The 26,431-nt window shown below is 40.1% G+C and overlaps 1 long non-coding RNA gene across 2 annotated transcripts; it reads right to left on the minus strand.

Moving 5' to 3' along the window:
* Positions 1-1,825: 1,825 nt before the first annotated feature.
* Positions 1,826-3,948, minus strand: LOC308189187. 2 transcript variants are annotated; one of them, XR_013946080.1, is made up of 3 exons: positions 3,566-3,948; positions 3,142-3,250; positions 1,826-2,652 (listed from the first exon to the last, which is right to left on the minus strand). It is a non-coding gene; the product is annotated as an uncharacterized lncRNA (long non-coding RNA). The 2 variants fall into 2 exon arrangements; XR_013946081.1 differs by having other exon boundaries at positions 3,142-3,261; positions 3,566-3,947.
* Between the last annotated feature and the right edge of the window lie 22,483 nt (positions 3,949-26,431).

A 26,431-nucleotide genomic window follows, 5' to 3' on the forward strand; every position in this document is an offset into this window, starting at 1 on the left:
TGTCTAATCTCTACATTAGCCATTTCCAAATTTTTTTTGATTACACTCTTATTAGTAATAAAAAAAAAAATAATCAGAACATACATCTTAGTATATTGATGTCTTTAAAAATTGCATACATATAGAGATGTACTAATATATTATGTACATTACAAAACACAATAAAAAGAATGAGATAAAGATGAAATAAACAATAGTTTTAACTTGTACTTAAATTAAAAAAAAATCGAATATGTAGCTGCAGACTACAAAAGGACAGAGACAATCTCATCTCAAACAACTAAGATAGTATCTAGAGGAACAATAATATGTGTAATATTTAAAGGTCGCATAACAACAAGTGTATGCATAGAAAATCTTACTAGATATATAGTAATGATTAAAAAAGCCCAGTGAGAGCTTATACATTTTTAATCTCCAGAAGTATTATTTTTGTCTTGAGTACCTAAACTGCTACACCACAGGTCAGTTGTTCCGCAGAACAATGACAATAAGGTCTCAGAATTGTATCGCTTATATCTTCAAAACATCATCAACCAAAATGCATGCTACCAACAGAAAAATTCTTCAGTTCTTCACACAGCCACCAACTCCAAGAAGTAAGGATGCTGCTTGCTCGCTAAATAAAATGCATCATTTGGATGGGATCCAAAGCCCTCTCATTACAGGCAATGACTTCATAAATTTGACAATCAAGCCCTTGAATTTCATTAACAGAAGGCAAAAAAAAAAAAAAAAAAAAAGCATAGACCAAAGCTTTTGATAGTGGCATTCATGCTCCACAGAGGCTGTGTCATCAAGATCACTTTTTAAAGTGATATTCAGTATTCTACTCATTAGCATCTCTCAAGGCCTTGTTAGAAGTTCTGTTCAGCAACACTGCAGAATTCCTGTCCCTCGTACCAATGAGCTCTTAAACTTTGTTCTGTATCGACGGTCTCCATGCTGCAGTACATGAACAAGTGGGACAACTAGGAAATCTTGAAATGTTTTAAATGATCATATGTACCTACTTCATCGTAAATGTGCATAGCAATAAAATAAACCTAGTAATAATTTGAAATTTCTGTGTATGTCTTATCTGATAATTGTTCTTTCCTTCCAACTTATACACACCAGAAACTGTCAATTTGCTAGAAAAGTCCTATTTATCTCTTGGATAAATAAACTGCTTCATAAGAGGATTATTTTATGTATAAATGGACACCAGACATAATACTAAAAAATAAAAAATTGCTAACTTACTTTTAAAAAGTAATTAGCAATCACTCTGTAAATCCCATCCACTTGAGTCCAAACTGAGGGAACAGTGACGTTACCAGTGCAGCCAAAAGACTCAAGGAGTATATCCACAGTTACAGCATCAGGATAAAAGTAACATTCAGCTTGCCTTCTCGGTGCCCAACAGATGCGCCATCTACACTTCAGCACCACCTCTTTACACATAAAGGTCTGTTCAATAAGGTCTTTTCCAGGGTATTTCTGTATTCTACCTATATCTAATAACTTAATGGCTATTTTGTAAAAGTGATTAGTTAACAGCCATGAGTGATTCACGATAAACAACAATGGATGCAGTTGTTAATGAAAAGCTTTCTGCTTCAGTCTTGCTTTCTTTAAGAAGGAACACATTGGCAAAGTTCTAGGAATGGCAAGCAGATGTTAAGAAAAAAAAAAAAGGCTACAGACATGAAGTCTCCCCCCACTAAATTCAGGCAATGTACCATTATCCCTTCATCTCAGGCATTTAGCCAGATTCTTCAACGTGCAGGTTGTCACCCCACTTTAAGAGAAAGGGCACAGCAACAACAATCCTACAGAGCTTCACAAAAGCTAATCATCAGTATGTTTATTCAGACACTCAAAGTAGGCCTATAACATCACAGTTAATGCATTAGCCATACGCAGACTAGTTAATTTAAACCCATCTCACATGTGGGTGCCTCATCTACCATCACACTTCTAGAGAGCATCAGAGGTTAAAAACAAACAAACAAAGAACAACAAAAAAAGCCATATTCTGATTCCTTTTAACTCAGTCCCAATGTTATAAAATTAATGGGGGTATGCAAGAGCACCATATAAGCTAAACATCAACAGCTGCTAAGGGCTCATATTAAAATAAAAATATTTATTTTATAAAAAATATAATATTTTTATATATAATATAAAAAATATAAAATATTTATTTTATAAATTATTTATTTCAGTTTTACAGCATATCAACTCATATGCTTTTTTCCCTCCTTAGTAATGCACACAATGCTGTTTAACTTCTAAATTCAACACACTTAAAATCATTTAACATTCATCTACATCGAACTTAACAGTTCAGGAGTATACAAGTGCAGTGGGACTCTAAAATAGCTAACATCGGGCATATCCGCTCTGCAAGACAAACTTCCACTTAAGTTAGAACCTGTGCCTTAGTTTTTAGATCATTCCTCTTGGCCTTTCCAGAGGCTCTGTTCTCTTCCTGCAATATCTGGAAGCCTTCTTGAAGCAGAATATCAAGGGTGAGTTGGATGCTCAGGGAAGACGAAGCTCCTCCTTTATGCAGCAGGAACTGTGAATCATGCAGATACTCTAGCAACAGACTCAGTGAATTGCCTTCTCTCAGCTGAGATCTCTGCTTGCCTGAGCACTCTTCTGCTGTTTTAATGCAAAAGAAAATAAGTGAGCTTCAGCATCACTGAAGGAGGAGACTGATACATACTGATTCATTCAAAATATACAGAAATTATCAGCAAAATTCTAAAACACACATGATTATAGTTTACAGGCAAGTGACTCAATAAAAGCAAGTCTGAAGCTTAACCACAGCAAATCCATTTTCCTCTACACACTCTGTATAATTAGAAAGTAACATCTATTCTGTAGTACAGGAACTACTTAGCATGATTCATTATCACATGAGAAAGAGTCAGTCAGCCCTACATATTCTAGCCTGTGCTAGTTAAACAAGACAATCTCTCAAACATTAAGCGCTCACTTTTTGTTTTCCCAGGTGAGTGCCTCAACTGTTAGTCTAACAAGTCAGTCACGCCATCAGTGTCTTAAAGGGCTATGCTCCCTTAGCCAGTATGCTCCTTCTGTTCCCTTTCCAATTAGCCAGCACACTCCACGGAGCAGGAAAAGTACCTTCCACTCCAGCCACACAGGGATTACGACAGAGAAAAGCTTCTCCTACATCCCTGCATCTAGTAGGTCCAATCACAGCTGCAGTGAAATGGCTCCTGCATCAAGCCAGCTGATAGGATGCTCAAAAGAGAGATACGGACAATTTGAGTGAAATTACTTCCTTAACAAGCATTTTAAAATATCATTACGTACTGGAGTATGCTTATGTTTCCAAACATAGTAGTTTGGAGTCTCTGTGACAGCAAGAGATTGTTTGCTTCTTAACTTTAAACCACCATTTTAACCTTCATCTATTAATGTCTTCCCCATGAAAATGGGTTAAAAACATCACTTTCTTCCTTCCTCCAACATAAGCTCCCAGACAGTGATCTCCACCCACAGGAACCTGTAATTTCAACTAGTTAAGCACAAACATGTTACTTGCCCTTCTGCAGTCACCATGAGCACCACTACGTATACACTTTTGCTTTTAATTCATCCAGTTCCACATGTGCAAGTACAAAGATTTCCTGCTGTTAAATGGATGGGACCTCTTGAAGCACCAGCAGGCTGCACAACCCCATACCTGCAGGTGCAAATGCACAGTGTAGGTACAGTTGCTGAAGCAGTTTGAACATTTAGCTCCACCTTGTCCTTTTGCGTAGTGACTTTTCCTAGAACATTCAGCTGAACAGACTCATTGAAGTGTTTTCTACTCTTGCAAGCACCACAAAGCCAAAATAGCTACAGGTGAGGAAAACACGGTTTGTTTGTTTAAATATATAAATTCTGACACATCATTGCATTGCTTCACTTTTAACTGCTGTGCCAAATTACTCCCTCCATAAAGCCTAGTCCCACTAAAGACAATTAAGTGCACCTGTGCAGCCTCAGAGTCATAGTCACAGGTGTAATGGAACACAATTTCAAAACAGGTTATTCCACCCTGTTAGGCTTACCCATGTGTGAACAGTCAACAGCTGCAGTTCATGAGATGTCTTTTACAGATAGACACCACTTAGATATTTTTAAGGCCTTACACTATGCTCTAGTTCAAATAGATTATGCTAAAAGAAAAAGTTCTTCCATCTCATTTGCACTAGCGTGGGACATAACACAGGTCATAGGAACTGTAGTCATCCACCTTGGTGCCATACAACTACAACCATAAAGCATTAGCACATTTTAATGACAGCCCAACAGCATGCAAGATAGCCTTCCAGCAGGAATTTAAACTTGTTAAGTACCCATAGCAGCCACTTAAAGCATCAGAAGTCTCAGATCAAGAACACCATGTACCTCTGATACTCTTTGATCTCTGTCTTTCATTGCCCCAGGGCTATAGAAAGCTAATTTCTAGATAGATGAGAGTATAGTACACAGAATAAATAAACATCACAGAAAAAGCTACATACACCACATAGATGAGGCTTTCATTTATGTAATCAGGGCTGTATAGGTGGAAGACATGGGATAATTAAACAATTTTGTCAGGGGAAATTTCTGTTGTTGGCAATGAGACACAAATTAATGTTCTAGTTTGATCTCCGGGTCCCAAATATTGGGATGAACAATCTACACATTCCTTTTCTTTCTACTTTAAAACTGAGCAGACTTTGTCTAAAATTAAACAGAATAAGCATGGAATTCTGAACTATTTTTACCACTTCCATTGTAAAACTTCAACGTAAAACACTCTGCATATAGCCTATGGCAGTGTATATTTCCTTAATTCCAGTCTAGCGCTCCATGCATTAGTTAATATTTTCTCTAAAACGTATTGCTACAACAGCTTTTTTTTACTGAAAAACTACTTCCCTAGACACAGAGGACAGGTACATGGATGTACACAAACTATAGTAAAAGGTGCAGTGAAGGGAGGGAGGAAACAAGCTGTGAAGAAAAGTGTGCTTTTTCACAGGCTTCCTAACAAACCTTGTTGCTTCTGTCACCTGTGAAATCTGAAATGGTTAACTGCTATACCATTATAAAATTTAGGCTGGAAATGGAAAAAACAACATGATAGCCTTACGAGAATAAATAAAATAAAATAAAAATAAAAAACATTTTCAAGGGTTTATGTTAACAAAATTGTGAGTGAAAAAATACAGATTAATTGTGTTGCCCTATTAATAGCTCAAATTACATAATAACGACTAGACTCCATAATGAGATAGCTATACTGTGAAGGGTGTAATAAATTGTTAAAAAAGGAGATGTAATTGAAGGGAATACAAAGGATACCAGATACCTTAAGGTGTCTGAGGGGAGCACTTCCTGAGAGATATATGGCTGCCATTAAAGAGCAATCCATTATTAGTTTAATTATCCCTGGTAATAGTCGGGTGAACATATAAACTTCCTTAGGAAAGAATGGTTTACATCTCCCCAAGATGCTCCCCAAGAGCAAAAGTAAAATCTCCCCTAGATTATTATCTTGTCCACACATAGCATGTTATTAAGAACCGTGCCTGCTTTTGCTTACTGTTCACCAAGAGGTTCTCTTCTCACAAAGAGAGATCCCCAATAAAAAGCTGGAGGAACAAGGCTATCAACAAGCTAGCCATTGTCAAAGACACCCCTTACTGGGGCATCCCAGGGCTTCTAGTGCAATTGACAGAAGAGGGTAAATCCTTCCAATAGAAGCAAAAGGTACTAAAAGCCCCACAGAATTGCTGGCTACTTACAAATACTTCCCCCCAGACTAAAATATCTGGATTGCTTCAGTCACTGAGAAAAATCCTATCCAAACCGAATGACCATAATAGTCTTCGACCACTTTGAGTCTAGAAAAAACAGAAAACATGCAAGAAACAATGTCAAATACCTGTAGTCATAAGCCTGCTTCCAACATGGAAAATATTAGCTGATATTGCACAGTGTCTTCCAAAAAACAGATGTGGACAGGGCAGATGTGAAACACTGACAAGAAATGCATCATATCTTTCCCTTTCTACACAGAGCACATAATGGTCTGTTGTAGATCAATACATGCTAAAGCTACCAATGACAAGGCTGGAGTCTGCATCATTCTCCCTGACGTATCCCCTCACAGTTCCCCTCTTCCCATTGCTCTCCATACCTTTAAGGAAATTTAAATTCAAACATCTGCATCAAAGAACACCTATGTTATAAGATTAGGGATAGAAGCAGGTTACTCAAAATAGATAAGACAAGGAAATCAATACTGAGACAAGCCAGTGATTCTCTACACTGAATTAAAACCAGCAATGTCTGGGAAAAGAAACCTCTAACAAACCAACCAGAGTAGGTGGAATACAATCTTCAGCTATACATCGTACGGTCTACAAACAAGGGGTCAAGACTTTGAGGCAACCCTCACTCTAAAATCTCCACCCACCTGAAGGAACTACATTTTTGGGGAAGTTATATAATGGCATGCTATTAGCCCACCAGTCAACTGCTTTGACTTTTACACTATTACACTACTGGAAATCATTGCTTCAGTTGCTCTGCTGTAAGACTGGAGCTATAGTTGTGAACTTAGCCCCAAAACTGTCAAAATATATTATTTTGCTGTGGTGTATTTAGTTTTGCCAGAAAAATTAAAGGAAAAAAGGTATCTTAAGCGCAGTGCCAAGTCTCTCCTTGGTTAGACAAAGTGCTCTTCTCTGCTGCCTCAGCCCATTTCCCAGCACAGGGAAAAGGAGGATTTCAGCTCCTCTGTCTTCCAGCTGGCAAGGCTCCCCAGCTGCTCCATCTTGAAGATCAAAGAGTGTGACCAATACTGCTCAAAGAACCTGGCTAGCTGCAAGTATTCATGGCAGCCTCATTTCTCATAAACTAGATCATTTTGTACATCTAATTTAAAAATCCCTGGAAGACATTTTTTCAAGAAAGCCAATTAGTTCTAAGCCTTCTCTCCTAAAATCTGTTGGTTTTATTTTCCCATCACGTATCTTGGTCCAAAAACTCATGGCAATGGATCTTCCTTTAGGCTTTTTGGAATGAAGTAGTGACTGCCATTCCAGGGAGCAAAAACTCTCTAAGTCACTGTAACAGAAGAGCAAAACACTCATAAATACACAAGCTGAAAAGGAAAGGAGGAAGGTTAAATTCTGCTGAAAGGAGCTTGCATTAAAAGATCAGAGGCCAAATGCAGCATTTATGTCATCGCTTCCTTAAATAACTCTAGGAACTGATGGACTGTCTATGGTATGACTTCAAAATAGCTCTTTACAGCTTTTCCTCACACCATTCCCCCCAGTATGTCCTTTTGTGAATATATGTCTGTGTGAGGGGAAAAACTACTACATTACACTTCAGGGTCCTCACCGTACTGACAGGTTAGGAGAAAGCTACTGTCTAACCAGCTTGGCATACTAAGCTATTAAAGTTTTGCCTGCAGACAAGCTTCTCCATATTTCGTATGCTCAAAGTGCAAAATCCTTGTTGAATGACTACTGAAATAGGCTTACTATGACAGTGGCATAAGTTCCCACTGCCACTAAGGGAAATGACAGCTTCAGTGTTCATCAGATAAATTCACAGGTTCAAAATACATAATTAAAAATAGGTGCAGAGGCAATAATGACTTTAAAAGGCTCACACTGATTACCATTATCTACTTTACTACAAGTGAAATAAGAACAGCATTCAATTGCATACAACAATCCCTCCCCCTGTAAAACGACAGCTTTTGTTGTCCTGTCTATAGTGCATTTTCCTGCACTAGGCTGACAAGAAGCCTTTTCTCTGTATCTCAGGTTGATAACCCCATTATTTCCCATCTTAATACCAAAATAGTGCTGCAGTATCTCAGACAATAGGGCATGCAATCTACTATCTATTAGGGTCAGAAAGCCTTCCATTTTTTTCACCTGCTGTGATATAGTAGGACATGATTTCAACTGGCATCACCTCACTTTCAGCAATGGAGTCTCCTCAAGGAAAGTCACCCCATAACATCTGTGATAGGGCAGGCAGAAAACACTTCAATGCCTGGAGTTGAATTATCATCAAGACTGATGATACACTGTGACATTGGAAAGGGTGGGATTAAATTTTATTTTTAATAACACCAAGATAAAATAAATTGAACTTTCTGTTTTTTCCTCCTACCTCTTGAACTGATCTGCAATGTCTGCTGCTTTACTCTTTTTTCAGGGCACCAACACACCCCATTAACTCTCTTGCTCCTTCCTCTTCCTTAATGTTTTCTCTAGCCTCTGTCCTGAGTTTTCTTATTAGCCTAGACTCTGATGTCCTAAACCTCTGTATAGTTATATGGAGATTATGCAAAATTTAATTTTAATGGATAGCCTTTGGCAAATTTTCCAGCCACTTTAGAGTTTGCAATTTCTGATCTATGGAAAAGAGGTGAACGTCCTCCCCCCTCCTTCCCCCTACCCTCCCTTTTGCAGTTCATTCCCTGAGGATCACTTTAAACGTGAACCATGAACTTGATAAACACTCTTAAAATTCCCCATATTTAAGGATTTCACCAGTCTTACAGAGACGGAGAATGCGAGTTAGTGAGCTTGCTGAGAAGCAATCATCACAGCAGGCCTCAGTATCTTACCCCTCCCTGCAAATCTTCACTTCGTTGTTCTTTTTTTTTTCCTTCATTTTTTTCCAAGAGATTCTGAGTAGTCCCAAGTTTTATATTAGAAAAACATCCATTTTATATATATATATATATATATATATGTTTTTGAGGAGAGAGAAATGGAATACAGAATTGCTGTTTTTTTAATCAGAAGCCTTTAATAATAAAGACCTAAAAGCAAGCTACACAGAATCACTGCTACACTTCAGCAGGCAACAGAGTTCAAAGGAACATTTGTTGTGTCAGATAACCACTTATGGAGTCAACTGTGAAACCAGTGCGGTAGTAGGCTAATTTCTGTGGATTGCATTCCCAGCTATTCCTTCTTTTTAATTGTGTAGCTTTAATCACTTCAGCTCAGCACTGGTAGTAATCAGAAGATTCCTACACCAAATAAAAACCTCCAAAGTGCAACTCGTGAGGCAATGACTCAGCACCATCTGCGGCACAAACCTATCAAGGAGAGAACACCCCAGCAAAAAATCCTGACAGGAGAGGTGTTCAGGAAGACATGAGAGGATGTCTAACAGCAGAAAGGTCACTACACTGCAGACGCAGGGAACTGCTGTTGCTATTTTTGCAGTGTGTGTGCGGAATGGAAACTTCAGGACCAGAAATGACATCCATAATATAGCTTAAAGTCTGTTTGACACACTTCATAAGTTTCAGTCTGCAGTTCACATATACGAGTAGTAACATCGTGTTCTAAATAAGTATGCAAAGCAAGTAAGCTATCAATAGCAAGAAGGATTATTAATCCAAGTGCTGCATATATTGTGGAGTCTTTCAGTTTAGTGCTCAAGATTTAAACTCCAAAATGCACAGTGAGGAATGTATATGAACGGTTTAAAATCGTATTTGCAATACTTGTCCTCAGTCAGCTACATGTGACAACATTTCCTCTTGCGCTTAAGGATCTGGCCCCCAATTTCAATACTGCCACAAGATTTCAAACAACTGAAATTCTTCCTAAAAATGATACTAGGATTAAAGAAGTAATCTATTCCACCTGCGCCAATCCTAAAATTCATTCCATTTCCAATCCTTGGAGACTCCCTGTGGGACAGCACGGATTTTTCATTACGCAAAGCAGAATCTGACTAAGGTTCAGACCACAGCAAGTACAAGGGCAAGCTACTCACCTGAAAGCAGAATGGGGAAGATGCTAACATATCACTTGTATATCCACGTGGAAACTTATTTAGCATAAATAGACGAGGTTAAAAATATTCCATATTTGAGTCCTGTGAATCACTCTAGTATGTCCAATTTAATAAAACTTTCCTGTAAAAGGAACTGAGTGAACTGTGTAGCTGGTACATTGGCATAAATATTTATGAATTGTTAAGAAAGCTAACAGGATCAATCAGGGTGCAACTTAAAAGGTTACATCACTCTTGGAAAGTAAGGGTCCAATTCTGTTGCAGGTCATGTCAAAAAAAGAGTTTATCACTGCCTCTCAAAGACTCAAGACAGGGAACACAACTGCACAGAACTAGTCTGCAGTCTGTATTGTGCTCTGAAAGCATGGTTTAAGAATTGCTTGCAATACATCGGGGCTAGTGAGGAAAAAGTATCTTGCAGTCTAAAAACAGCAACAAAAATAATTCTGTAAAATTTCAAGGGGTAAACACAAATATGGATTGTTCAGAACAACTTTTTTTTTTTTAATCTGAGAAAAAACTAACCTAACGTTCCCACTAATATCACCGTTGGCCAACTGCTCCCTTCTCATTCCACTTGGCCCCTGAAGTTAAATCTCTGTACGTGGAGTTTTCTATCTGCTGCTTTACCTGCCTGTTTCTGTGAGGGTTTTCTGTACCTTACTCTGCACCACCACTGACTGAGGGTCCCTGTAGCTTCTTTTGTCAGATCCCACTGTTCCTCTCAGACTACAGGAATGTTCTCTGGGCCATTGAGGAGAAGACTCCTACTCCAGAATTAAGAAGGTCCCATTGGCTTACAATCCCTCGGTCAATTAGTATTTCAGTGTTTGCTTTGGGCAGCACAGTATCTGTACCCAGGGTCCCACTGCAAAATACCCTGTAGCAGAGACCATAGAATAATCCCAGGGAGTTTCAGTTTGAATCTGCATTGGCGCAGGGGGGAGGCAGCCAAGCACACCCCTGAGAGGAGCTTGGCCCCAGAGAGGCCCACATCAGGCCAGAGGAGCAGCAAAACAGCAGTAGGAAAAGAAGAACAAATAAATAAATAAAGAGTAAGAACCAGTTCACAGCAGAAGGAAGACACTTCACATTGGCACCTGTTGCCTTAGCAAAAGAGTGAAGGCGGACTGGGTGCTGTGAAAACCAGGGGAGCAGAGAGCAGGGGGAAGAGAGGAGGGGTGTTCTGCTGAAACTGAGCTGGACGGGCCAGGGGTCAAGCAGGAAGAGCTCTTTTCAGATGACGACATGCAGTGGGCTGCTAACAGACGGGTTGGCAAGTGCTCAGTCCAAAATGGAGGCCCTGAGTTCAGAGGTAAGCAGCTGGGGGTCTTTCCCTGGCCCTGCTGCTGCTGGAGTAGGCAGCAAGCTGGGAGAGAGGATGAGACTTGCCCCGGGGAGTGACTGCCCCAACACATCAGGTGGAGAAACAGAGGGCAGTAGCAGCAGACTTAAAAACTGAGCACTTTCTGCCTGCCCCTTACAGTGATAGAGCAGACCTATGGAAAATTGCTCCCCAGAGTGCAACCACACTCTGCAATTCCTCTTTTCAAAGTGAAATTACAGAAATGCAGGGCACCTACAGCTGTCATCATAGGAAATGTTGCAGTGGTAATGCTGGGAAGCCAGCACTGCTGCGATACAGGTGATGGCTTTAAGAAAGCGTTGATGTGTGTAATTTGGGGAGTAAGCAGCTTGTAAACACTGCCTGGTAGAATAAAGAAGACTTTGGGGTCAGTGATGGCCTGACCCTGGTAAGGAGATATCCATTTGCAGTGACAGAGTGTGGAATTTGTAATGCATGTGTAATCAAACTGCTGTAGAGTTCTTGGCTGTGAGTTTTACAGGAAGAAATTCAGAAGTCTGTAATGCAAGTTGAAATTATCATGAGGCCTCGTTGTAGAAATAAAGGGTTAAGTTTGTAATAGGCATGTGAGCCCAGCCCCCAGCACTGCCTGTTGCCTCACAGAAGGAATCAAGAGGGAACTGAGCATAAATCAAGGTGAAAACAAGGGGAATTGAGACTAGAAAAAGAGGAGTACAGGTGCTAGACTGAAATTGAGGATGGGGAAGGGAGAAGAAAGGTGCTCCTCTAAGTGTTATAATTGTTTATCATCTTGCTTTTGTAAATATTCAAATCAGTAGGTTAAAGCTTGCTAACAGAAAATAAGTGAAATCCTGAAGTCAAGACTGTTTTATCCACACCAATGGTGTTTAACCCAATTCCTGCACAACTTTTGTAGTCCTGGACTACAGTAAAAAGTGGAGAGGGTTTTCCACTTCAGATTCTGCAAAATTAGCCCTTTTGTTCTTTTGTTTTTCTTTCAAATTTCTGGATTGAAATGTTAAATTTCTAAACAAAATGAATTTTCAATTTTTATTTTGTAGGGGTTCCATCATGGTTTTTGAGTTGAAAGGTCAAACAGAAAAACAGCCACATAATCATTTTTTCATGCAGCTCTACTGTAAACAGCATAAGTTTCTGTAGGACATTAAGCATATTTAGCAGTCTAATAGTTATAACACTAAATCTTCTCATTACACTTTCATAAAATTAAAAGTCCAGGTTGTTCTTGAAGTTGTTCTTAGTTAGGTTGCAGAAAGGAAAGGGGTGGTGTTTTTTGTTGTTTATTTGCTGTTGGTTTTGTTGTTGTTGTTTCTCTGGTGTCAGAAACTCATTTAGGCAACAATAATTGGAAGGAATATGTCTGAAGGTATAAACCAAGTCCCTTTCAGAGAAGCACCATTCTTCAGAGCAATGAAGGAAAGTAAGAACAAAATAGGGGAAATCAGTAACAAAACTATTTTCCATGGAAATTGTCTGCTGTATTAAGGCACAGGGGATAGCAAGTGCTGTACTAGAAAAAACACACACACAAAGCACAGAACATGATGTCTTTGGGTTTAGGGGGACATATAAGCCTTACTGTGATTGTTGACAAAGTGCAAGAGACCCTTCTTCCTCTGAGGGGGTGCATCAAAAACACCAGTAAAAGAGAGTCAAACCTCCCTTCTCCCTTGTGTAAACTAATGAAATGATTCTGGTCACCAGCAAGGGATCAGGTCCTAGACATTTCAGCAAAACATTAGAAAGCATTGAGGCACAACTAGATGAAGGTGTGCAACCTTATATTCTGGCCTGTTGCTGAGACAGCTTTCCAGTACCAGAACAGTCTATTCAAGACCTGCCTGCTTGACTAGGTAGGGACAGCAGCCTTCTAGGCCCCTCGGTGAGGAAGGAATTTGAGGGCTTACTTGTTTGCTAAGTCTTGGTTGCCAAAAATGATTGGCCCTTTGGCCCAGTTTGCCAGTTCTGTTAGAGATGCTGAAATGTTCTCTCTGTCCTTTTTTAGGCAAGCTCTCAGCAAAATCAGTAAGGATTCATCTCTTTAAAAATCTACTCTTTTCATGTCCTTTCTATGAGGCATATGAATAATATCTTGCTAATGATTTTTAAATGCATCTCAGTAGGATATTAAATGCGGATTTGCATGGACAACTTTAGTGGTTTTGAAATGACAGTTAATCTCTAATAACCACTCAAAATTCAGTGTCAGGGTTTGTGTACATGTACATGCATCCCAGCAGTATCTTAGACTTGTCTTCTATAATGGCACTTTTAATTCTTTTGGGCCTCTTTTTTTTTTTTTTTCTTTTTAATTGGCTTGTTTTGCGTATTGAAACAGATGCATATTTTTCCATCCTAAATATTTAAGTGTTTGTTGTACGTTTAGTAAAGAGGTCACTCTTCCCATTTCCTCTTCCCTGACTCAACACCACTCTAATAACAATGGAAGGGGTCTCCTTCACATTATGGAAGACTTTCTGGTCAACATGATGCATTGGATAGTGTAGGACCTGAGCAAGGCACAGGCAGTGGAGATTGTCCTGGGCCTAGCTGGGAGGTAGGTGACTTTCTTCAGTGCAACCCCCAGGCTGCTGTTTTGGATGTGACTTGAGACAAACAGCCACCACGAGAAGGCTTGTGGGGGGCAGCTGATGATGGAGGGAGGGCGTAGGTGGGACAGCTGACCCAAAGTGACTACCGTGGAACATCATACTCAGAAGTAACACATGTGGGTTTGGCCTTCCAGAGTAGCCATTGGTCTGCTTCTGGGGGGTGGTGAGCGATGGCTCCCCACTTCAGCTTACCTCTCTTGTTCTTTTTCTCTTTCCTTCTTCTCTCCCACTTTCCCAGGGGACATGCGCACTAGGGATGGATGAAGACAATACATGCAACCTCCATTGTTTTGTTTCATACACATTATTCACTGGGGAGCAATCCCCCCCCCAGATTCCCTCCAAGAGCCTCCTGGGAGCCGTGGCTGTCCAAGCAGGTGGAGAAAATGCTCTCCTCCTCTTCCATGTCTTCCACCTTTCTCTTCTTTTTGGCTCTCTGGGTCCTGCCAGCTTTTGGGTGGCAGAGGTGAAGCTCTCTTAGGTGCTTCTGCATCAGGACAACGTTTCCTTCCATCTGGCATAATACCTCATAGCTGTTGTAAGAGTACCCACTGTGGCAGCACATCCCTAAGGAAGCAGAGGGTGTCTTGCTCATCTCCTGGAAGCAAGAGGCCAAAGGGGGCATGATGAAAGGGACATGGGCCTTGGGGGGGCTATGGACATCTGCAGCTGGGCTTGGCCTCTTCTTGAGAAACTTGGGTCCTGCTGGGCTGCTCCAGGCAGCATGGTGTGCAGAGAAAGCCTCAGGCAGGCTCCATATTTTTCTCCCTCCTGGGTCTGCCTGTCCCTTTTCCTCTTCTGAACTGAGATCCACCTCCGCCTCCCACGGGTGGAAGACCCAGGGCACCTTAGGGTCCTACTGAGTCCTTCATGACCACATGGGCTATTACTCCTTGTCCTACCCATTACTGACCCAAAGTCCAAGGTCCGGCAGTCCCAGCAACCTGGCACTGTCAGGCCTGCCTGACCTCCATCCCTCACCTCTCTGTGGCATCTCCTGGCTTTTCTCCACATGCAAATCCCCGCAAGGAAAACCCCGCTGAGCAGACACAGGGCTGGGCTGCTCCTGTATAGCACCTCCACATGCTCCTGTATAGCACCTCCACTATTTTGGCTGTGCTCCAAAGTGTTCAGTGAGGAGGAGCTGTGCCAGTGCAGGGGCATTACCCACGTCCCCTCACTTTTGGGCCCCTCACTACAAGAAAGACATTGAGGTGCTGGAGCATGTCCAAAGAAGGACTATGAAGCTGGTGAAGGGTCTCGAGAGCAAGTCCTGTGAGGAGAGGCTGAGGGAACTGGGCTTATTTAGCCAAGAGAAAATGAGGCTCAGGGGAGCCCTTATTGCTCTCTACAGCTACCTCAAAGGAGGTTGTAGCGAGGTGGGGGGGTCAGTCTCTTCTCCCTGGCACCAAGTGACAGGACAAGAAGAAACGGCCTCAAGTGGCATGAGGGTTGAGGTGGGATATTAGGAAACACTTCTTCACTGAAAGAGTTGTGTGGCATCGGAACAGGCTGACCAGGGAAGTTGTTGCGATGCCATCCCAGAGGTTGCATCCAGCTGGGACAGGGAGGCTGACGAGGTGCGGAGGGAGCCAACAGCGGTGAGACGTTTACATTGGGTGGCGCCGCCATTTTGCAGCCCTTCGCCGAGGCGATCGGCTCCGGGGCAGACGCGTTCTGCAGCGCGGCGGGGGATCGAAGCGGGCAGGGCTTTTTTTCGGCATCGAGGCCACTCGAGGCAGCCGAGGCAGCCGCCAGGGCCCAGCAGCCCTCGCAGGAGAGGCTGACGAGGTGGTGGTGCCAGCAGCGCCCCCTCCGCTGCCATACAAAGGCGGCCCCCGGGCAGCGGGAGCGACCAGGAGCGTGGCGACCTGTTCAAACAAATAAGTGTGTAGTTCAACCCGACTGAATTTCTTGATCTTTGCTCGGTAGGAGGATTCAGCAACAGCTCATGGAGAAACACACAATGGCAACGCACCTGAAGCTTTATTTAGTTAGAGTTTCCACTCCCTGCATGAGGTGCTGAACATGTTGCTTCTTAATCTGTTTATTTTGGTAAATTAGTATAATCTAAGTGCTCTCAATATATATTCATGAAGGTTAAAAGGAAAAAGTAGTATATGTTCCTAACAATACCTTTTTATTAGTCAAAGATTCTTGCTAGTTGAGAAAAATTCCCTTTGTTGTTGAGCTGCTACAGCAGGAAGCAGATGGCTGTTTAAATCCCAGAATTCCCACCAGGAAATGTGAACAGATGTCTGTAAACAGGAAAAAAAAAAAATCTTTCTGTAAGTCCATATTCTGGAAACAGAGCTATTTATGAGATTTTATAAAAATCTGTCTGCTTCCAGAAGCTAATAAACCATTTTGTTTTCCATTACCTTTTCCCATTCTTTCCCCACACTTTGAAAAGTACTTATCGGTAACATGAATAAGGTTTTGATAAATACGACCAACTTTTAGTAGTGTAGGAATAGTCCCAGTAACCCACCTGACAATTGTGTATGTGTGTGTCATCCCCAAAATGATAGCTTCTTTTGCAGATTTCAAACATCGCAGACACAAAGTCTGTCATTGGCACAAGCACTGTACTAAAAAGCAAGGCTCAACACAAAACCAGATTCATTTCTGAAGACCTAGCCATTATAAAAGTACAGAGATGGTGGTAGGAAAGATTTAATGCTCAGCTAAAGTTTTGCTAACACAGCCCAAATCCTGTATCTTTTTTAAATACTCATTTTTCTTCCTTGTTTTTCAGTGTTGTGTATCCAATACACTGGAAAGGAAGACTATCTACTCTTACTAATGGCATTTGATGTCTAACAATACATAAAATTTAGTGTATGAACATGGAACAAAAGATTGACAGCTGCCCAAAAGCACTATTTAGTGTCATGGATGCATTAAAAAAAAAAAAATTTACTGGGCGGACGGGAGGTAAAGAAGAGAAAAAAAGAAAAATCAGGCTTTCTGATATGACACCCCTTGGAGATTACAGAATATAAAAACAGCTTAAACTCAGTTCTTGTACCCTTAAGGATTCCTCTCTGATTTTCTCCTACAGCTGACTTTCAGACCTTGAAACAAAAACAAGCATGTCTGAGCTTTCTTATGTCTGAGTTTTCTCAGGTTGCTGCGAAATAAAGTAGCTTTATTGCAATTAAAGGAACATCAGGGGAACGGTCCTATATTCACATATAAGACAATGGGTTTCAGCCAACAGAATGTGCTTTGGGGTTGCTGTCAACTCAGTGCTCAGTAGTGGTCAGAAAAGCAAACTGAATGGTAGGTATTAATAGGAAAGAATTAAATAGCAAAACGGATACCATCATTCTCAAAACACGTACAGTTGTGGCTGAACACCATATACAGCAACAGGCCTTCCCATTCCCTCCAGAGAGGGTTCAGAGAAGGACAGTAATAGTGATTTAATGTATGCAATGGCTTCTGAAAAAGAAGCAGAATAGAGTAGGTCTGCTCAACTTGGGAAAGAGACAACTGTGGAAGGACGTGATAGAGGTCTTTAAAACCTGTGTGCAGTGATAGGAAGATAGACAAGAATCAATTGCTCTCTGTGCCTTCCAGTGTAAGGGCTGCAGGCCTCCAATAAAGCTACTGGTTGCCTAGTTCGGGATAAACAGAAGGACCTAATTCCACACACAGCATGTAGTTAAACTATAAAATTTATCATGATACGTGGTGGATGTTAAAATTTTACACCAAATGTAAAAATCACTGGGTAAGTTCATGCATAAATCCATTGAGACATTATAAATGCATAGAACCCCTCAGCTAAAATGTAAAATGTTTGAAGGTTGAGAATACATATGAGCTTGTTCTGCTCTCATTCCCTGACATTTTAGTGCTTTCAGAAAAAAAGCTGGACAAAACAGATCTTCGGTCTAGCTCAGTTTGGCTCTCTGTTATTTTGTGCAGACAAACATCTACTGCCACCACAACTGGACTGTGGAAAAGATTAAGTACCTCTATTCTTCCATATATTGGGAAACTACAGACATCTCCTTTATGCTGTACAGAGGAAAAGAAAGAAAATAGAGTAAATACAAAGATGTATGTAAATCATTTAATTTTGGTAGGAGAATTCTGAAGGTTATTAGGCCCCAATTTTATCCTATTTGGACTCATAGATATGTCTTGTAGATACAGACTTGTATGCTATAACAAAATACGCACTTTCCATGTAGCATGCATGAGAACTTTAGACAGCAGCTGCATGCATTCAGAGATAAAATAAGAAAGAGATGTGAACACAGAACTATTTCCAAAAGGACTATTGGAAACAGTCATCCCATTAGATATAACATCTTTAATTTTTTAAATAACATTGGGGAAAACACTGCAAAAAGAACAGGTATTGACCAAAATCGTGTTTCAAAACAACTCAAAATGACGTACAAAGAAGCATTCTCTTTTTACTAACTGTTTACCTAACACATTAGCATGTTTGGCAAAGCTGATAATCTGAGTGGAGAACATCGTCATTGGCACAGACACAAAAGATTATTATTTCAAGAATTTTAACTTTGCATCCTTGCTCTCAGTCTTCATTTATGATGAAAAGCTGAAGCTGTGAATCACACAGATCAAAGCTCCTTTGTTTATGATTAAATGTTGATAATGAATTTGTAAATCTGTGCCAGTGGCAATTTTGAAATCCATGATTCAGCTCAGAGCTATGAATTTCAGCAGGTTATGTTTTTTCCATTTTGCCATATATACCCACAGTTAGAGTATGAGTCTATTCCTCACCAAACACAAGGACACAGTCTAACTGTCCTGTTAATTCTGATAAACTCATAGTGAATTTTCCACACAACTTACCCAGCCTGTTGTTTTTATTCAACTTTAGGTGCTTCCTAGGTTTTGGCTTTGATTAAGAAGTCCCTAATTCTGCAGAAACTGTGCTCCTTACTTCTTGCCAGGGAAAGGAAACACTGATATCCATAAAATGCAGATTGTTTTCTACACCTTTCTGTCTCACTTTCCCGAGAATCTTTCAGTATTGACAGACAGTTATTACTGGTATCAGAGTTAATTTGGTAGAGAGCCATCATTTCTTTTACTTCTCAACCATGAGATGCCAGCATAACATTTAACAGAATACACTGATTTAAAGTGGACTGTCTTTAATGCTACTTCATCCAATTTCTTTGCAAAGCAAACTAATCACACAGGAAAGTAGAAGATGGATATGGAGGTGAGAGAGTAATACTCAGGCTTCCTAACAATGAAACTGTTTGAAATAACCAACAGCATTGTTTTCTAAGCTGACGCTACTCTCCTGATAGCTATCGTATGTCTTTGCCACAGGGCCTAAGTGACCAAAGCACCTACTTTCAAGTGACACTCACAGGAATATAAGTAGTTCTTTATCACCAATTAGCCGTGACCTTGGCTTGTGAGATATTGCACCAAGAGCTATATTTTTAGAATGTAGGTTAATACACTGAACTCAAATCTTCAGGGTTCATTGCAAGCCAGACTTTCATATGTGAAAGAGGTGTCATAGGAAGATAGTGTATCAGGATAAGGAACTCATTAAATGGAAAGGAAACCTGCAGTAATTTCAGAAAATCTATCACTTTTGTTAAGTACGTGGTCTAAGGACTCATGACAAAGTATTCAATTTTAATGCTTCTGTAAAACCGAAATCAGTAAAACAGTAGCTATGCTATGTATTAGGATCAGTGTTCTCAGGCCGTGTGTAGAGCAGCTATTTAGAACCTCAGAACTATGATGTCTGTGTTTTCCAGAAACAGTGAATCAGTTTTTCTGGTGGCCTTCTGCTCTGGAATGAACATTGGGTGAGAGAAGAGAAAAAACAAAACTGTCTACATTTATGCAATTAACTTCTAAATAATAATAATAATAATAATAATAAAAAAACCATCGTGCTTGAAGGAACTATCCTATGTATCCAACAGTGCAGTGTTCAACCTCCTGCAAAGTGCAAAATGTCTGGAAATTCACCTTCAGCTGAACACAAAATAAAATGTTCAATTTAGTTTTAGCCAGACTTTCACAAAATGAGCATAAAGCAGAAAAATTCTATCAAATTAGTGACCTGACTGTCCTCAGAGAAAGCATCCAAACTAGTTGAGCACTGATACTGGTTCCAGAACTAAAAATCACATGGGCAGCATCAAATCTGAATGCACCAGTCCTTCAAATGTCTGTTCCTTCCACCTATCCTGACATGTAAGTAAATGCAATTCACTTCTCCCCCTCCCCTATAATCTTTTCTCCCTACGCTTTATTTTCAGTTGAATGAAAACAAAGGTTTTCTTCCAGTGAAATTGCAACCAGAGTGCACCTGATTTTACACTTGCTGTCAAGGAGTTGTACAAGTCAGCAGAGCCACTGTTTCACAAACACAAATGCTGCACATCAAGTGGTGCCATGCAGAAAAAGCCCACATGAACCACATGCCTTTGCAGGAATTGAGACAGTGCCATAACTTTCTTTTCTTGCTGAGGTTGCAGGAATGAGGCAACAGAAAGTTTTTAAGACAGAGAAAATAATAACAGAGGGCTACAGCTGGGCGCCTGGCTAGTTAAAGGAGGAGCACAAGGAATTTCTGTACCTTCAAAGTGCTGTTCTCTCTCCTCCCTATACGGAAAAGAGCTCCACGAAGGTGAAACACTTAAGTCAACTGCTTCCTTTTCCTCTAAGATTTCACTATATTACTTTCAGAATTAAATGTCTGTTATACCAGCTGTCTTATTTAAGATGTACAATAAGATTAGCAGGAAAACCCATACAAAACATTTCTTTACCCTTAGCTTATCAACCAACTGTATTCGTCTCTAGACATTTTATGCTGTTAAGGGCAGTAATTTCTTTCTCGATAAACTGTTGCTCTAACACACCACGAGGCCTTCCCCATTATAACTCCTGCCTCATAGACAGCCCCTCTGCATCTCACTCTCAGTGCTTTCCATAGTAGCAAACTGGCAAGTCAGTTCCTTTTTTTGGTAAGGTCATATTTGTGAAGAAGTTTGCAAATAACTGAAGGGAGCAAAAAGTTTTAAAGAAAAAAATACCAAAATCTAGATTTTTTTGGGGGGGAGGTGGTAGTGGTGATGTTTGTTTGTTTGTTTTTTGCATTTCAATTCAGAGTTCTTGTAGAATATTTAGTACATAATGAAAAGATTATTTAATTAGCACAACAGTAACACACAGTATTCTACTCCTTTTCCTCCTTTTTTTTTCATAACAGAACAACTATAATTTACAAAACTTTGCATCATTTAAGAAACTAGGCCACTGGCAGTAGGTGTTTAATTTCTGCGGGTGCTGTAATTTCCTGATGCCCGTCTCTCCAAACTGTTATTTGGTTTGCCATCTGTTTGTGTGTGAAAATCTGCACCTCGCTGACGATCTTATACAGATTTGTCAAACTGCCTGGAGTTCTGTGGGTATCACCAGACCACAATATTAAAGAGGCTGTCAAAAGAGCATTAAATATACTGTCATAGGCATCATATACAAGCAGGTTTTAACAGGTTTTTCTGCTTAAGTGCCTATCGAAAACACTAAGACAGACTTCAAACAATGGCATTCTAGACGTGCCTTTTGCATATAAGATGACGCAACATCAAAAACAAAATCACATTTTTCTTTTTCTTTAAATCAAATTACAGGCATGATCCCTGATTCCAGAAGTAAAACCTATGTATAAACAAAGAATTGTTTCATAAGAGGCAAGAGACTTTACATAAGACTTTTTTGGTGGTGGTATAATGCCGGAGTGAATTCTTTATAACGTAGCCCTAAAGATCTGGACAACACAGAGCGTGAAGCTGTCTCATAACTGATGAGCAGTGGAGCTCTATGGAACTATTCCATACAGCGTTAGAGTAGCTACTTGGGTGCTCCAGAGTTTGTTCACACTCATTTTTATTTGCAACCAAATTTGAAATTAGAGATAGCAGTTTGACTAGCTTTCTGCATCCTTCACAAGTGGTGGTCAGTCACATTCGTAAGTCTGGGCAAAAGCTGGAGACTACAAATACAGGTCAACTGCACTGGAATATATTTGTACATTTCAGATTCAGACAGTATCTCATTTAAAATACTTTTGGGCACAGTGGAATTCAGGGAATAATGAAGAGTCCGGCTACCACAGCAGGAGGCATTAAAACAAGGTGAGCAGGGCTGTCCTGGATGGCAACGTTGCATTTGATGGTGGTTTTCTCACGGCTTTGGCTATGTAGAGAAATAGTGAGCCACCTGAAAACTAAACTGGAATTTGTCTGTCAACCAGGTTAAGTGCTCTGTTTATTCTCTTAGATTATGCTCTGCTAGTTATCTGCCACTTCCTATATATTTGCTGCTTTAAAAATATTTTCGATTTGTACGTTTTGCATATGAGATGAAATGCTTGAATGACAGGAAGAAATAAGGGACACTAAAAAGCATATGATAGGTTTTGCTCAAGAAGAAAAAATGAAAAAAATAAAAAAAAGAAGATGAGGCAAATAAGTGGAAAGAGAATGTGGAGTGATCTGGGCATATATTCTGTCTCATGTATTATTTTTATTTTTTCACTTAGAAATCACTCGAGTCACCACAATTGCCTAGGCATTAGATGCACAATAAATATTACATCTGGATCTTTTTTAGCTTTGCCATTACTTTTTATCCTTATCCTGCACAGCACTACAGCACATATATCACTACCTCAGACCCCTAGGCCAGAAATCAAAGTATAAGCTGGGTATACTTTGCTGGTACCGTATGTTAATGTGCTAGTTGCTATGGCGATGCAGTTATCAAGTTAACTCTTGACTAACAGTTTGCCTAAATAACGTGGCAATGTGAGTCAGTGCGGAGCCCTGTGCAATGACAGCTGGATCACTCCTGATTTTCAAGTTGAGTCCTTAAAAATTAGCAGAGACATATCTAAGTTACGCGGCATTTTGCAGTACAGCTTTTAGATATGCTTGATTTTCAGCAACTGAAAAATTCCTCTCTGTGCATCAGAAAACAAATTCTGCTTTTCTTCTCCTGCAGAAGGATAGCAAGAACATCGTGTTCTGGATGCTGTTACAGAGAGAAAGCAATTGAGACACAGACTGCGGTCTCTATGCTCACTTGCAATCTATTCATAGCTGAGTGATGTTAAAGCCTTAGTAATGAACCCACAAATTTTGGATGCTTGAGTCAGAATAAAGATTAAGGGAGCAATGAGAAAACAGCCTTCTTGCATTCTCCTGCCCTTCTCTATCTGTACTTGTATCTCTATTCAGCCAGAAAACATTTCCCCTCCTTGCAATTTACCGAAAAACATTTAGTGACACTATCATCTTCCTACTTTGTACTTCTAGCCACCTACAAGTGACATTGTGTTTCTCTAATAGGCCATTATGTTGTCTGCCTGAAAGCATTTGTTTGATATAATTCCTTACAAATGTACTAGAAAAGTCACATTTGTTTCTAGCTTTCTAAAAATGTATTTTAGATTTATTTTTTTTAGTGATGCTGCTTTCATTTGGAAGCTCTTTACCTATAACTTCAGTTTTGTTCTCCCATAATATGATGGATCTTTCCCTGCACTCAGGAAGGCTGCAGTTAAGTCATTCAGTTTTAGCAGGTTTTTTTTCATTTTTTTTCCTGAACTGCCACACAAGAAGCCAAGTTTTATGAAAACCAAAAAATAAAAAAATCCATCTCTCTCAAGGAGAGCTGATTCATTCCCAGTGATGTGGAAGGGCACAAGTGCTATAGGTCTGCCTTGGGAGTAAGGTTTTCAGAGCCAAGCCAAAAGAGAGGAGAATTTCAGTTCTGCCCTTAAGTTGCAGGCAATTACAGTTTTTAAAAAATGATTTATCTAATTGAATTACTAGTTGCTATTTAAAAAAAAAAAAACAAAACTCGTCTGTTTTCTGGGCATAACAGTTGCACATCCACATTGAAAGCAGGGGGGGATTTTTCACCAGATCTTTCGCTTTATAATCTTATTTCATACTTACTCTGCTTTGAGATAGCCCAGAAGATTGATCCGAGGAGCCAGCTGATGCGGCCTGAGGACAGCAGACTGGTTGTGGGCACGTGGCAGAGAGCAACTATCAAGGTGAGCATTTATAGATGCAGATGAGCTCTAATACCGAAATGTGTGATGTGCATTACATGAAGGCCACTCTGCGCCAGCACTAGGTGATTCCAGATATATCAGTGGGTAAAAGGTTGAGAGGAGATGGGATTGTTTACTTATCCACTTCCATTTTATCATTCAACCTACAAGTGATTTCTAAAAGCAGAGGTATCCAAAACCTTCTGTGTGTGCAGTGAGGAGTCCGTTGAACAAGAGAAGTAGCAGGAGAAGGTCCTGACCCACAGAGGAGCTCCATGCTGTACAAACATTAGCCAGACAGAAGTAAACACAGGGAAAAACATTAATTCCTTTATAAGATCAGGCTGTTCATAATATATTTTGATTCAGCATCTTGATGCCCCACTTTAACTGGAAGTTTTAACTTGGAAGTTTTCTATTCCCTGGAAGATTTCTCTCTAGCAGAGATAAGAAAGAAAAAGCAATCCAAGTAGTAGTCTTGAAGAGCTCAAGAGGCAACAATGGGACTAAGTAGAAATATTTATTGCTGCTCCGTGTTCCTTTTCCGTAACGGGAGTATCCTAATGTGAATTACAGTAAAGAAACTTACTGAGAATTATTCTATTTTGGGGACAAAGCCAGCACTATAAAAACATAGTAAATTAACCAAAATAAATAACTAGATAATAATAATAATATAAAGAATGTACTGTATGTCAGACCAGTTGCTAGTCTAGTATTCTGTGTCCTGTCAAACTGTTGATAATCTTAAGGACAGTGCTAGAAAAATGAGCTCATATGAACTAACCTGAAATTCAGCAAGGACAAATAGAGGAAGCAAGAGCCCCTTGCAACACCATGGGCTGGGGATGGACTGACTGGGGAGCAGCTCTGCTGAGAAAGCCTTGGGGGTGTTGGTGGGTATGTGGCAAGCTGAACGTGAACCAGCAATATGCTGTGGCAGCAAGGACAAGTAACAGCAACCAGAACTGTATTAACAGGCAAATAGCCCCTAGTTTGAGGAAAATAATTATCTTGTCTTTCTCAGTGCTCATTAGACTACATCCAGGCACTGTGTCCAATTTCCAGTTCTGCAGCACAAGAAAGGTATCAATAAGCTGCAGCAAGGTCAGCAGAGACCCCTGGGATAGTGGGGGCTGAAGGTTGTGGAGTTTCTTTCCTGGAGACATTCAGAAGCTGCCTGGACATTGGCCTAGGGAACAGGCTCTAGGTGGCCCTGCTTGAGCAGGAGGGTTGACCAGATGATATCCAGAGGTCCCTGCCAACCTCAGTCATCCTGTGATTCTGTGAACTAGAGAACTCCAGAGGTCCTTCCACCCCAAATGATCCTGAGATCCTGAGAAACACTATTCAAGGAGAGCCACTCTCATATAGAGCCACTCTCTGCTTCCCTTGCATTCAGAATTGGCATATAAAAGATATCAGAGTTTATACGCCTGTTGCCTTTTGTCTATTAACTTCTTGTCCATGAACCTGTCCAAAACTATTTTCCTCCCTCTACTAATACCGGGCATATGATTTTGCAATGCTAATTTTAGAACAGTTTACAAGTATTCCCCAAGCAGAAAGAAACTAAATTTAAATTCCTGGGGGGAATTATTTGCCTAGCTCTGATGGCCACAGTAGCAGCTGCACTTTTAATCTCCTATTCTGCAAATATTTATGAAAGCAATCTTACTGACTAAGCAGTCCATCCACTTTTCACAGGATTTCCATCCACTTTTCACAGGATTTCTCATCTGAGTGGTTACACTTATGTTCATATTTGCAAGAGTAGGTAATTAACGCTATTTCTGATTTTATCTTCAGCCCAGTAGGAAGACAAAGTACACAGAGATCAGCTCAGAGAGTTTTTTGAACATAACTATTTCCAAATCCTTAACTGCGTTTTCTTCCATGCATTTGCCTTCATGCTATCTCTCAAGCAGCAAACAAACTAAATGAATATAGGCCAGAAGATGTCATTTCACTGTTTCTGGAAATCATTGTCTTCATCCAGACAACGGTTTCACTTTTAAACACATTGCAGAGTGGCCACTGAGTCTCATCTTCCATTCTTTATTCTGGGCTCCAACCTGAAATTATTAAAATCTCAGAGGTTTTTTCCTGGTGCAAATATTCATATTAGTGTGGGCCAAATAAGCAAGCACATCACGACAGTGAAATCAGCATGTACAATTTGGTTGTAGGATGTTTTTTATTTTTTCTGATGTAAGGAGGGGATCTAAATCTAACTTTTCAAGTTGTTTATTCTTTGAAACAGCCTCCTCTCCCTGCAAGAACCCCAGTGTTTTCAGTAGAGTCATAAGCAGGCTTGGGACTCTGACTAGCCACAAGCCCTGGGCCAGCAAGTTGTATTTGCAATAAGGAATAACATCCCGTGTGGTTTTTTAGATAAGGCAATTTCAGCCAGTCCTCCCTTTTCCTTTTGGGAAAAAAATAAATAAAATAAAATAAAATAAAATAAAATAAAATAAAATAAAATAAAATAAAATAAAATAAAATAAAATAAAATAAAATAAA

This window comes from Anser brachyrhynchus (assembly GCF_964034855.1).
Source record: "Anser brachyrhynchus genome assembly, chromosome: 2".
Taxonomy (NCBI): domain Eukaryota; kingdom Metazoa; phylum Chordata; class Aves; order Anseriformes; family Anatidae; genus Anser; species Anser brachyrhynchus.